This window comes from Camponotus vicinus, unplaced genomic scaffold (genome assembly GCF_025532165.1).
Source record: "Camponotus vicinus isolate PSW18456_S1 unplaced genomic scaffold, iyCamVici1.0 SCAF_8, whole genome shotgun sequence".
NCBI classification, from domain to species: domain Eukaryota; kingdom Metazoa; phylum Arthropoda; class Insecta; order Hymenoptera; family Formicidae; genus Camponotus; species Camponotus vicinus.
Window position 1 is genome coordinate 2,649,241 of NW_028141980.1, and position 15,409 is coordinate 2,664,649.

Genomic DNA, 15,409 nt, shown 5'->3' on the forward strand with positions numbered 1-15,409 from the left:
TATTTTTTGTATAATTTATTTTTTGAAATATTTGAAAGAATAATTATATTTAATAATAGTAATAATTTTTTATTACTGTGTTCCCTCCTCTACCTCGGCCGTCTCTGCCTCGACCTCGGCCGCCTCGAACTCGGCCGCCCCCTCTGCCTCGGACGCCCCATCCGCCCCTGGTGCCCCTATTTTTTTGGTACCAGCGGGCACGGGACCGTCCGCCTCTTCTTTTTTTTGTTTGTTTTCTAAAAAATAAAACAAATAATAAATAAATTATAATAATACATATATATAATTTGAAAATAAAATTTAATATAAAAAATAATATACTATTTTGCTGCTGCTGCTCCTCCTCCTCTCCTCTTCTCTCCTCTCCTCTTCTCTCCTCTCCAATCCTATCCTCTCTCCTCACCCCTTCCTTCTCTCCTCTCCCCTCTTCCTCCTCTCCCTTCCTCCCTCCTCTCTCCCTTCCCTTTCCCTCCTCTTTCCTCTCCCTCCCCTCTCCCTCCCGCCTTTCCCCTCTCTCCTCCTCTCCTCCTCCTCCATATATGTTTGCAGCTGTTGATGCAACAATTAATTTTGATGAAACAATTGTTGCATCAGCTGCTGCATATTTGGCCTTTCTTGCAGCACCAGCGCATCCATCTCGGCGTTTATATCTTCTATAAAATTATTAATAAAGAAAAAATGATAACAGAATAATTAAGGATTAAAGTTTTTAAATATTTGTCTACAAATAAATGATTTACTTACGAGACATGTTGCTCTTCGATCTATCACCGTGCTTCGACCTGTCACCGTGAACTGACACTGCGGCATTTATTTGTTTCATGCCGTTTCATTTGTTTTATGCCGTTCATTTGTTTCGCGGCGTTTTCATCAGATAATCTTGTCGCCTTGTACACTCAAGTAAATGTATTTTTTTATACGTGCTCTAAAATCTTGGTGTTCAAGAAACTGTCACAATCCCGATTGTGAGTTCCGATTATTTAAAATATCTATATATATCTTTATCTTTTTTCGTCTTTACCTTCTTTTATCCACTCTTCTTTGATTCTTTGATTCTTTCTGTCCATTTTTTGTTTCATAAAAATGTGTGATTTGTCAAGAAAAATACTTAAGCGAAGCTTTTCAAACGCTTGGCTCAATGACGATCGAATTAAACATTGGATACGCACAGTATCTTTAGATGAGAGCTTATATCATTGCATTATATGCAATAAAAATATTTCATGCAACACACATGTTTTAAGACATGCGGATTTTGCGTGTCATAAAAATAATATTAAAGAAAATACTCCGTCTTTATTAAATATTGATAATAAAAATTCAAATAAAAAAATATCCGCAACAATTAACATAAATTTAAAGAAGAAAGAACAATGGTTAGATGTCGAATTATTTAAGCCATGGTTACGCAAAGTGTCACACGATGAAAATTCATTTTTTTGTTCATTTTGTGATAAATCTATGGTTGGTGGTATATCGCAAATTTATCGTCACGCAGAATCCAAAGCACATATAGAAATATCTAAAAAACATGAAACAGAAATAAAGAAGGAAAATATAAATATAATAAATGATTGAGTTTTGTCGTTTGATGAGCGAAAAAAATCAACAGAAATTCGGTATGCGGCATTAATCGCTAATAAAAATATTTCGCATCAAACTGCAAAAGAAATCCTTAGCTTCTTTCAAAACATAGGAAAAGATCCTAATGTATTACAAAACATGAGCATGGGCAGGACGAAATGTAAAAACATTATTACAAATGTTCTATGTCCAGTTGAAACAGATCGTGTTGTCAATAAGCTTCAACATACAAAATTTACAATTTTTATTGATGAAACATCTGATATAACAAATAATAAATAGATGACATTTCTTGTTCGATATGTTGATCCAGAGACATTAGATATTCGCTCACAATTAGTTAAATTAATCGACATTGATGCTAAAGATTCAAGCGCAGAAAAGTTGTTTCTGGCATTTAAATGTGAAATGTGGAAATTACAGATACCTTTTTTAAATATTGTAGCCTTATCATGCGATAATGCATCTGTTATGACAGGAAAACATTTATCGTTTAAAAAAAAATTGGAAGAAATATGTCCACATTCATTAACATTTTCATGCCCATGTCATTCCTCCGCATTAGCAGCGCATGCTGCTTGTTCTAAAATACCTGCATATTGCGAGGAATTTCTAAAAAAAATTGCTACTTATCTCAATAGCAGTCCAAAACGTTCGGCTATTTTTCTTGAATTTTGTGAATGTTTCCAAGAAACAAATCGCAAAATATTGAAATTATGTGATACACGCTGGCTTTCGCATTATTTATGTATCGAAAGGCTTCTTGAATTTTGGGATACAATTAAATACTTTATTACTGAAATGGTTGTGAGCGAAAAAATAAATTCTGGAGAATATCTACTGTCTATGATGGGCAACGTAGAGATGAAAGCTTATTTTCTGTTTTTAAATATGTTTTAAATTTCTTTAATGCATTTAATGCATTCTTTCAAGCATTAGAGGATTCATTTATTACATCTAAAATCTGTAAATTTTCTCTCCCAAATCTGTAGAAATTTTTTAAAAGAAGAATATTTAAAACCATTTTCTACAAATATTACATTCTCACTGAAAGAAAATCAAAAAGCTATAAATGAAATTATTTTGGGATCAGAATGTGAAGAATATTTAAATGAATTAACGCTGAAAGGTCACATAAACATGGTTAGAATTATTCGAGAGAATTGTTTAACATTTTATGTGACTGCTGCGGAAGAAATTCGTGAAAGATTACCTATAAATAACATATTTTTATCAAAATTATAAATTTTTCGGCCATACATAAGTTTATTTGATAATAATAGAGAAACATCATTCAATGATATTTCTTTTATAGCTAAAACTATCGGCGGTTTTGACGAAGATGGTTTAAAAAAAGAATGGATTGCCCTACCATTAGATTTTACAATGGAAGAAAAACAAAGTTTTTCTAAATTAAATTTCGACAGCATGTGGAAAGAAATTTTACAAAATCAATACAATAATTTTGTTAAATATCCCAATTTAACAAATGTTAAAAATAATATTAGATCGCTTCCAAATTCAAATGCCGATCCAGAAAGAATGTTTTCTCTTTTAAATAATTTAAAAACGAAAAAACGGAACAGTTTTTCGTCGGCTACTGTTAATGCAATTTGTGTATTTAAATCTGCATTAAAAACGAGAACAGCTATGAAAATGAAAATTGACGAAAAACATTTGTCACTTATGTCAGCGGACAAATTATATGCTCCCGCTGCTAAGAAAGATGAAAGTATTTTAAGATTACATGCTGCAGATACTACTGATATAGCTGGTCCTTCATGTCATAAATAATAAATTCTGTCTGTGTAACAGACAACATATTTGTAAAACATAAGTATGTGAAAAACATCTTGTCTGTATAACAGACAACATACATATTTGTAAAACGTAAGTATGTGAAAAATATCTTGTCTGTATAACAGACAACATATTTGTAAAACGTAAGTATGTGAAAAACATCTTGTCTGTATAACAGACAACATATTTGTAAAACGTAAGTATGTGAAAAACATCTTGTCTGTATAACAGATAACATATTTGTAAAACGTAAGTATGTGAAAAACATCTTGTCTGTATCACAGACAACATACTTGTAAAACGTAAGTATGTGAAAAACATCTTGTCTGTATAACAGACAACATACTTGTAAAAGGTGTATCAAAGGTAGGTATATCATAGGTGTATAAAAGTTTTGTCTGTATAACAGACACACTTGTAAATGACGAAACAATACAATATAACGTGGTATAATAGGGCTCCAGGCGAAGGTCCACATATAAAAACCTAACGCGCCACTGGTGATACCCCATGAGTGGTGTGGAAAATCACCACTCATTATTTTATAATTTAAAAATTGCCGTAAACGTATGTGTAGTATACATTTGTATATCGTTTGTGTGTTATAAATATATACGTATAGAAAGAAAGTTTAATGTATAATTATAATTATATATTAATTCAGATTAATTATATATTGTAAGATTATTCTACTGTTTTTGTCAGGAAATAAACAGATTTCAAAATCCAAGTAATACGCGTTCTTGATTACTATTCAAATTAATATTTACACTATATACACTGTAGTTAGATATATTTATTCAATACAATGTCAGAATAATCGCTAATTAACAATTTACGGCCGAGGATGAATACTCAGCGATAGACGAAGCCGCAAAATCTAATTATAGTAACCGCACGAACAAAGGCAAGAAGCCTGAACAAAGTGCGAAGGCAATTTTAAAGCTTTTCTAATTTGCGTGTATGCGCGAAGACTTTTCGGCAAGCGAATGCTCCCCGATCCGTTATCGGAGCTCGAACGACCCCAGTTTGTAGATCGATGGTGGGGATGAGCAAACAGGGATAGATGGCCCATCGATCAATTTGCTGCCGCTTCTTACAGCGCGGATTCAAAATTCTTATAGCTTCGTCCATCCTGCATCAACGTTCGTCTCGAATGTTACGGAATGCCGACGTCATATTACATCAACCTAAATAAAAGAAAAATTTATTAACAAAAGACAATTTCTTAACAATGTTTAATGACAAAGGTATCCGCTTATCTTAAAAGAACACATAAACTATTTATTATTTTTTCTCCACCGGTTTTATCCACGGTTTCAATTTATCGGGTGAGAGAATAGAATTGTAAGGTTTCTGTGTAATATTAAATCCAGGAACATCTTTCACCACATAACGATTTTTGTTTAAAACCTTCGCTATCATATACGGTCCTTTGTAATTCGGCCTTATTTTCTTACTAGTTCCAGTTTTCGCCTGTAAGTCTCTAATCAAAACAAGATCGCCCGCTTTGTACAATGTTGGTTTCTTATGATGCTTGTCATAATAAATTCTATTATATTCGCGGAGCTTGTTGCTTGCTTCCACGGCAATACCACGTGCTTCCTCCCTTTGTTCACTCGGATTGTTATCGATCTAAATCAATGTGTCAATATAATTCTTAATGTTTTTGTCACCGTGACTTCGCTGATTATATCCCAACAGCAGCCTTGAAGGAGACGTACTTATTGCCGAGTTATGAGTGTTATTTATCGCGTACTGTACTAAACTCAATTGACCTTCCCAATCTTCATCCGAATTTACGGCCTTTGTCAGGCTGCTTTTAAGATATCTATTTACACGTTCTATCATTCCGTTAGCCCAAGGTGACGCTACCGCGACCTTTCTTAGTCGGATATTTAAGTTATTTAGAAATTCGTTAAATTCTTTCGAAGTAAATGCTGTACCACGGTCAGAAACTAATGTAACGGGTGTACCGAAAATATTAAATAAAAATTTTAAATGATCACAAACTTCTTTTGTATTAGTGGTTTTCGTGGGGAAAAGCCAAGTATAACGCGTGAATGCATCGATCATCGCAAATATATATTTAAATCCGTTAGCCGATTCTTGGAGGGGACTGAAATGATCTATGTGCATTAACTAGAACAGAAATGTGGGAGGAGAACTTTCTGGTTGTAATTGTCCTTCAAATCTATTTGACGATGAGTTTGCAAATAAGCAAGTGACGCAATTTTCTAAATAGTCACGAATGCGTTTACGCATATTAGAAAACCAATAGGAACCATGTATTCCGCGAAAAGTTTTTTCAAATCCACAATGCGCCATGTCGTCATGGTACACTCGTATTATGTTATTTACCATTGAATCCGGTACCGCGAAACGAGCACGATCTTCTCCTTTTCGATATATTAGACCATCGATCATCTCAAATTTATCGTTATCTCCGAATTCTAAATTATCTGCTATCTCTTTTAATTGCACATCTTGCAGTTGCCGAAATTCTAACTCGCGTTCTAGGGGTAGTACCTCTAGATAACATACTTGTCGGCTAAGGGCGTCAACATGCGCCATTCTTTTTCCGGGGCGATGTGCGACTTTAAAGTCATAATTTTGTAATAATAATGTCCACCGTGCTATTCGCGGATTGAGATTAGCTTTATTTATAGCATATACTAATGCATTACAATCTGTTATTATCGTGAAATTCATGCCATACAGATAAATGTGAAACCGTTCGACTGCGCGTACTATGGCAAGCATCTCTAACTCAAAACTGTGATAGCGTGTTTCTGCTTGATTCGTTGCTTGACTAAAGAAGGCTATCGGTGCCCATTTCGAATTTGCCTGTTTTTGTAGTAATATTGCGCCGAGCTCTTGAGAACTTGCATCCGTATGTAATTCCGTGGGAGCTGCCGGGTTATATAAATGAAGTACTGGATACGCGGTCAATTCCTTCTTCAATGTATCGAAAGCTGTGATACAATCTTCGTCGAATTTAAATTCCACCGACTTTTTTAACAAATTATGCAACGGTCTAGCTTTTGTGGCAAAATTTTGTATGAATTTACGAAAGTAACCGGCTAAGCCCAAAAAGCGTTGTAACTGGTGTACGCTTTTCGGAACTGGAAAATTTTTAACAGCTTCCGTATGCCGATCGCTCAATGTGAGTTGATTGTGCGAAATTATATATCCTAAGAACTCCACTTTTTTTCTCAGAAAGTTACACTTAGCCAGATTCAATTCGAAACTGTATTTACGAACCGTTAACAGTACCTCTTTTAAGACACTCAAATTTTCTTCAACCGAACTTGATGCTATTAAAATATCGTCTATATATACGAGAATTTTATTCCCTCTAATAAAAGACTGCAATATTTGAACCCCCCGTTTTTGGAATTCCGCGGGTGACTCCGAGTAACCAAAGGAAAGCCGCACGTACTCAAACTGTCCGTCGGGCGTCGCGAACGAGAAATATTTCGTGTGTTCTGGATTTACTTTTATTTGGTGAAACCCATCTTTTAAATCTAATAATGAATATACTCGCTTGTCGCTCAATCTCGCGAGGCAATCCTCTATGAAAGGAAACGGATATTTTTGCTTAATCACACGCGCGTTTAACGGTCGCAAATCAACGCAGAGTCTCAGTTTGCCATTTTTTTTCCTTACCGGTACGATTCTTGCGCAGTACGGCGAGGTACTTGTTTTAATAATGCCGCGTTCTAATAAATTGTCTGTTATTTCGCGAATCTGTTCGCGTTCTTTTAAAGCGAATTTTCGTGGTGCGTACGCATACGTGGAATTATCTTTCAAATTTACGCTTACACTGTAGTCGTCATCGACAACACTCACATCTGCTTGCGAACATTCTATTATTATTTCTTTGAGACGCTGTTTTTCATTTTTATCAAAATCTATCTCGCAATCATCTATTATTGATTCTATACTTATATTAGTGAAATAAACGTTCATTTGCATAAATAAAGGTTGCATGAACGTGTCCGAGCTTACTTTAGACGGTCGAAAGATTAACGTTAATTCGTGTTGTTCAATAAAATCGCAACCGATTATCAAGTCTAGATCCGAGAAGTCTGATTTAACTACGTGTAATGTAATATCGAAAACACGATCCGGGAATTCTCTGAATTCAATTCTAGATTTTATTTTACCGAGCACATTGATCGGAGTTTTAGGTAACGCGTTAAACTTTCGATCGACTGGATCCAAAGAATCAATTTTTAATTTAAACATTTTACTAAAATTCTTTAAACTAATAAACGATACCGGACTTCCGGTATCTATCAACGCGCTAAGATTACTATTTATATTATTGATACGATTAACAATGACTATAGAAGTAGAAAGATAAAACTTATCATTTTCGGGCTTCACGACTGCTACCGTCGCTGGCTGCGACGAGGACGATGCCTTAGCTGAGGATGTAGTTGTCGCCGTGGCTTGCTCTTTTCTCCTCAGGGCCATGCAATTCGCCTTCCAATGGCCCTTCTTCTTGCAGTAGTTGCACGTACTCTCCGTCGGCTTACCATCGTGCTGCCCTGTCGCCTTGTCATCGGTTGCCTTGAGACCGTCCTTGCTGCGGATGCTCCTGCTCGGATGCTGATTTTTCTTATCAATATCACCCATCCCAAAGGTGATTCTTCTCATTGCCTCCAAAAACTGATTCACAGAATGTGTGGGCAGAGTCAATGCTGTTGCGCGCAGCGAATGCTGCTGGATGCCTCCGATGATGAGGTTGACGTCGGTCGCAGGGATATCCAAACGATGAATTAGAGTCAACTTATCGATCGCATACTGATCGAATGATTCATTCGATGAATTCCATTTTCGGGCTTCAATACGCTGCATCGCGGCCGTGAATGAGATGCGTCGATCAAACATCTGGATCAGCGCTTGTCTGAGCGTAGGCCACGATTCCAGGACCTGACCTGATTGCATCTCATACCATTTTTTAGCGAGCTTGGTTAACTTGCTGGAAGCCGCTAATAAGGTTACGTCGTCGGACGCTCAATGCACTTGAGCAACTCTGTCTACCCGTTGTGCCCAAATTTGTATATTTTCTTCATCCGTGCCACCAAATTCTGGGATTTGCGGCGACAACAATGAGACGGCTTGCGCCGGTGACGAAGTGCTGATTGCCGGGGAACGCGGAGGTTCCTCAATTTCTCTCTCCTGCGGAGCATCACTCAACACAAAAGCTTCTCTTCGAGAGAGAGCTCTAATTTCCTCCAACATTTGCTGCTGCTGCTCCATAAACACACCTAGTGCTGCAGCGATACGATCCAGGGATCCTTGTTGCCCTGGAATCTCAGAAGCGGGTGCCGTCGCTTGCTGCGACGGGCCCGGGAAAACTGCTTGACTGCTCTCTCTTCTTGAGCGAACGCCCTGAGTGCGCGAACGCTGCATCGACTGGAGCATTTCTTCTGGCGGATTATTCCGCTCAATGTGACTCATTATCGCTTCAATTATTAGATCTCGATCGGAAGAGGCTGCCGCCGGTAGCTGATAGCGTAGTGCTTCTTGCTTGGACTCTTCCAAGGTCATGGCTTCAAGCCGTTCTCGCTGCATTATTATATTCTGTGTCGACTTGGCTCTTGTTCCCACCATATATGTCCACTCGTTCGTTAATTAGAACACACAGTATATTCGCTTTTGAATATTACCACTGCGTATATAACGCGTGCGTCAGAAAAACAGCGAGAGGTGACTTTCGAAAAACTCAGAATCACACAAACACCGGCTTGCCTCGTTCGAATTCCAACGGTAACGTTGATACGTATCCCACTTCTGATATATTTAACTGTAAGATTATTCTACTGTTTTTGTCAGGAAATAAACAGATTTCAAAATCCAAGTAATGCGCGTTCTTGATTACTATTCAAATTAATATTTACACTATATACACTGTAGTTAGATATATTTATTCAATACAATGTCAGAATAATCGCTAATTAACAATTTACGGCCGAGGATGAATACTCAGCGATAGACGAAGCCGCAAAATCTAATTATAGTAACCGCACGAACAAAGGCAAGAAGCCTGAACAAAGTGCGAAGGCAATTTTAAAGCTTTTCTAATTTGCGTGTATGCACGAAGACTTTTCGGCAAGTGAATGCTCCCCGATCCGTTATCGGAGCTCGAACGACCCCAGTTTGTAGATCGATGGTGGGGATGAGCAAACAGGGATAGATGGCCCATCGATCAATTTGCAGCCGCTTCCTACAGCGCGGATTCAAAATTCTTACAATATTAAGTAAAAGAGTAAGAGAGTAAAAGAAGAGAAAATACTATCTTCTGTCTCCTTTCTATCGAGCGGGCAATGAAGGCGACGGGCGATGCTGCTTACTTCTCGATATCTCGATATGAGCCACAGCGTTGAGTGCTTGTCTCTGACAGCTCTTTATATTATATACTTTTACGTACAAAAAATCAAACTATATAATATTTAAAAACGATATATACATATGTATACATATATATATATACGAATTATGAACGCATTATTGAGCACGTTTGTCGAAAAGGGTTTTACTTTTATCAGAAATTTCATGTTAAAATTTGTATTGTGTACAATAAAATATAATTATGTAAAGTGATAAATAATTGATTTAAAAATTTATTATTTTTCAAATAATTTTTCGTTTTTAAATTGAATAAATAATATTATTTTATATTTTATTTGATAATAACAAATTAAAAAATAAATTTAATTAGAAATAAATAATTATTTTTTTTATTAAAAATAAATTATTACAATACAAATTTTAGCATGAAATTTATCATAAAAGCAAAACCATTTTCGACAAACGTGCTCAACATGTATTCTCACAATTCGTATATATATATATGTATATATATATATATATATATATATATATATATATATATATATATATATATACAGGGTGTCCCATTTTAAGTGTCCACCCCAAATATCTCTCTCATTTTTGATTTTAGAGAAAAATGGTTCAGACATGTTTTGTATGGTTTCGAGGGGGCCATAAGATGGTACCATTGATTTGACCTTGAAGAGTCATTTGAAGGTCACGTGAAGATCACTTCAATTTTTTAAAATGGAACACCCTATATATTTTTACACATTCTTATAGCTCATCTCGAGGGCATTCCAAAACACTATAATTAAGTTAGTTTTCATTAAGTACTTTTCGAGTTATGAAGCTTGAAATCATTTCTTAATTTTACATAAACCATAAAATATCTTGTAAAACATTCATTTTTCGATTATCTTACCTTAATACTTTTATGCACAAAATAATGAGAGGAATCAATTGGTGTAAAGAAAACACATAGTTGTTTCGAAGAAAAAAAATGTAATTTGCAATTAACAATTACATTTTTTTTCTTCGAAACAACTATGTGTTTTCTTTACACCAATTGATTCCTCTCATTATTTTGTGCATAAAAGTATTAAGGTAAGATAATCGAAAAATGAATGTTTTACAAGATATTTTACGGTTTATGTAAAATTAAGAAATGATTTCAAGCTTCATAACTCGAAAAGTACTTAATGAAAACTAACTTAATTATAGTGTTTTGGAAAGCCCTCGAGATGAGCTACAAGAATGTGTAAAAATATATAGGGTGTTCCATTTAAAAAAATTGAAGAGACCTTCACGTGACCTTCAAATGACTCTTCAAGGTCAAATCAATGGTATCGTCTTACCCCCTCGAAACCATACAAAACATGTCTGAACCATTTTTCTCTAAAATCAAAAATGAGAGAGATATTTGGGGTGGACACTTAACATGGGACGCCCTGTATATATATATGTATTGTGTGTGTGTGTGTGTGTTCGTTTATAAATATTACATGGTTTGATTTTGTATATGAAAAAATATATAATATAAAAAGCTGTAAGAGACAAACATTCAACGCTATGGGTCATATCGAGATATTGAGAAGTAAGCAGCGTCGGTTGTCGTCGTCGCCTTTGTTGTCAGCTTGGTAGGAAGGAGACAGAAAACTGTATTCTGTCTTCTTCTACTACCCGAAGCTAGCCGAAGCGCCGCGCTCACACGTCCGCTTACGCTCACATGTCTGTTACCCCCTCCACTACGTGTTGCATGTTGTTTCCGTCCCGGATCTGGCAGCTCTGGCAAGGATGGCGCGATTCACCGTCAGACGCGGGTGCTTACGCGGGGCGCCTGCTGCGATCAGCTGATCGCTACATACGATATACACACATGCAAATACATACATTCTCTCTCTCTCTCCCCTCCCTCACTCCCTGCCCCTCTCTCCCTCCCCCTCACCCCTCTTTCTCCCCCCTCTTTCCCTCTTTCTCTGCCCTCCCTCCCTCACTCTATCACTCTATCACTCCCTCTCTCTCATTTGCTCTCTCACTTGTAGTCATTTTTACTGTTACTTTAATTATTATGTACTTTTTATTATTATTTACACTTTTGTTTTAATTATTAAAAAAAACTAATTTTCAAAAATAATAATTAAAGCAAAATTGTAAATAATAATAAAAAGTAAATAATAATTAAAGTAACAGTAATAATGACTACAAGTGAGTGAGCAAATGAGAGAGAGAGTGAGGGAGGGAGAGAAAGGGGCAGAGAGAGAGAGAGAATGAGAATGTATGTATTCGCATGTGTGTATATCAGAGTGAGTCCCGATTGTGCACATTCCCGATCGGACACGACGATATCTCCCAATCGGACACAGTCCCGATCGGACACAGACCCGATCGGACACAGTCCCGATCGGACACAGACCCGATCGGACACAGTCCCGATCGGACACAGACCCGATCGGACACAGTCCCGATCGGACACAGACCCGATCGAACACAGTCCCGATCGGACACAGTCCCGATCGGACACAAACCTATGTAAAATCGTACAATAATAGACCTCGTTTCGCCCTGAAAGCACAGGGCGGTATGAATTGAACTCATTTCGCGTGTGAAGTTGCAAACCCACGTGTAACCGTACAATAATAGACTTCGTTTCGCATTAAAAGCACAGGGCGAAAGCATCTGTCCGATCGGGTCTGTGTCCGATCGGGTCTGTGTCACAGTATATACAGTAGCGCAACTCTCTGTTGGCACCTTTGATGTACGTGTAGCACAAAAAGAAATACGCATGCGCGAAGTCAGGGAGTATAACTAGTACTGCCATCTAAACTTTTATCTCATTCTCTCTTGGCTCATCTCGTCTTGGCTCTCTTTCTAGCACATTACCGCATGTAAAACTATTAATAATATAAGATATAATATATACAATATAAGATAAAAAAATAGAAAATATAAAGTAACATATTATATACATATTAATTAATAAAAACCTACAATAAACTTATGAAACATATTTTTTTATGAAAATTTATTAAATTTTTATATTAATTTTATTTTACAATTAAAAAAATTAATTACATATGTATAATTAAATTAAAGACAACACATTATATTAATTAAATGCATTATTAAGAATTTATTATATTTACAATTTAATTATAATAGCACATACATTAATTACATATAATAATACGTACACACATACACAAATTAAAAATTTAATAAATTTTCATAAAAAAATATGTTTTATAAGTTTATTGTAGGTTTTTATTAATTAATATGTATATAATATGTTACTTTATATTTTCTATTTTTTTATCTTATATTGTATATATTATATCTTATATTATTAATAGTTTTACATGCGGTAATGTGCTGGAAAGAGAGCCAAGACGAGATGAGCCAAGAGAGAATGAGATAAAAGTTCAGATGACGTTACTGAGTATACTCCCTGACTTCGCGCATGTGCACTCCATTTGGTGCTACACAAAATTAGAGAAGTTACGCTACTGTATATACTGTGTCTATGTCTGATCGGGTCTGTGTCCGATCGGGTTTGTGTCCGATCGGGAAATGTCATCGTGTCCGATCGGGAATGTGCGCAATTGCAACGATCTCGTATATCATATGTAACGATCAGCTGATCGCAGCAGACGCCTCGCGTAAGCACGCGCGTCTGACGTTGAATCGCGTCATCCTTGCCTGCCTCTTATATCAGACCCGTCATAAGTTAATTACTTCCTTTAATAATTCAAAAACTAAACGTCGGACGAAATTTTGCCAAAGGAAAAATCGTCTTAGAATTAATTCAAGAATGTATCATTTTAAGGATAATAGGGTTATTTTGAATCACCCTGTGTATAAAATTATTTTTAATTATATATAAGTAGATCGCATTATGCATCCTTTATAATATATAAAACATTTGGCCCAACAAAAATAAATAATAATATAATTTATCTATTTCATATAAAATTTTACATAAAAATTTTATTTATAATTTATACTTGCATATCCCCCCCGAATGGATCTCCACCTTGGCGTGGTGGAGGGGCTTACGGTCGCATCCGGGCCCACCCGCTCAGGGGTGGAGCCAAGCCGCACAAGATCTTTTGACGCAATGGTCTATAGAGAAGGAAATCGAGATAGCAGCCATACAGGAACCATGGTCGACGCTTAACCACGACTACTGGTTCTGTAGCAAAAATGGGCTTGCTGCTATCTATTGGAATAGGGGAGTCACCAAAACCCCGTGTAGACTTATTATGGAAAGAAAACACTCGATTGCGGTTAAATATAAAGAAATTATTCTAGTGTCATGTTACTCGTCACCAAACGTGACACAGACGGAATATGAAGATATGTTAAATGAGATCAGTTTGATTGCACAGAAGGTGAAGTGTGGTATTGTGTTATGCGGTGACTTCAATGCGAAATCACCGATGTGGTCCTCTAAGATCGAGAACAAAAGAGGGAAGGAGCTAATCGAGTTGGCAAATATGTTAGACCTGCGATTAGTAAATGTAGGATCGGCGGCCACATGCGTTCGACCACAGGGAACTTCAATTGTGGATGTTACCTGGTCTTCAGCAGATATGATAACCAAAATTTCTAATTGGAAAGTTGAGGAGGATGAAATCTCCCTTTCAGACCACAGGTATATTACGTTTGATGTGGTCAGACGTAATATTACTCGAAATGAGACCCAATCTAAGAGAATAGCTTGGTCTTCGAAGAAATTTGATATCGATCTCTTTCATTCGATATTCGTATGGGAGTGTCCGCAGATGCTGACAACAGAAACGATAGAGCAGTCCCCTCAGTCTGCCAGTATGGAAATTGATAGAATAATGAAGAGAGCATGTGATGCTGCGATGCCGCGGCAATCGCAAAATTCATGGAAAAGGAAAGCTGCATATTGGTGGTCTTCCGAAATAAATGTAAAAAGGAAAGAGTGCATACGTCTTCGACGAAAATGGAAAAGAGATAGGAGGAAAACGGATAGTGATGTAGAGAAAGAAAGAGAATTTAAAGAAAGAAAGAGTTGAGAGTTCTTATCCGAAAAGCGAAGATATCCGCTTGGAAAGATCTTATACGTACGATAGACGAAGATCCTTGGGGTCTTCCGTACCGTATAGTGATGAATCGTTTGCGTAGGACTGCCCCTGCACTAACTGAAACATTAGAGAAAAGGGTATTGGACGATACTTTATCGAAACTATTCCCTAAATCGCGAATAGATAAAGGTGAACCGATAGAGATGGACATTGACTGGCAGGAAGAATGGGACATCTCTATACAAGAAGTCATCCGATATATTCATAAAAGAACGGCGACGAATACAGCACCTGGAATGGACGGTGTCAAGTTTCTTTACTGGAAGCAGATTACCGGTGATATGATAGCTTGCGTAGCTAAGGCACTTACAATTTGTAGTCGCCACGGCGTCTTCCCGGATCAGTGGAAATTGGCACAATTGGTATTGATACCCCAAAGGGGTATTAAATCCCGAGTGTCCTAAAGTGCGCCTGATCTGCCTTCTTCCAGAGATAGGGAAGATCTTTGAAAGAGTGCTGGCGGAGAGAATGTACACCTGGATGGACGAACACCCGGAATCGTCGTTGAGTCCGAATCAATTCGGATTCAGGAGAATGCGTTCAACGATCGACGCAATAGTGGAATT

General features: G+C 36.7%; 1 long non-coding RNA gene across 1 annotated transcript; it reads right to left on the reverse strand.

The window, feature by feature from the left end:
• Positions 1-528: 528 nt before the first annotated feature.
• On the reverse strand, positions 529-1,184 carry LOC145975481 (uncharacterized). The gene is made up of 2 exons (XR_014439991.1): positions 745-1,184; positions 529-653 (listed from the first exon to the last, which is right to left on the reverse strand). It is a non-coding gene; the product is annotated as an uncharacterized LOC145975481 (long non-coding RNA).
• Positions 1,185-15,409: the final 14,225 nt, after the last annotated feature.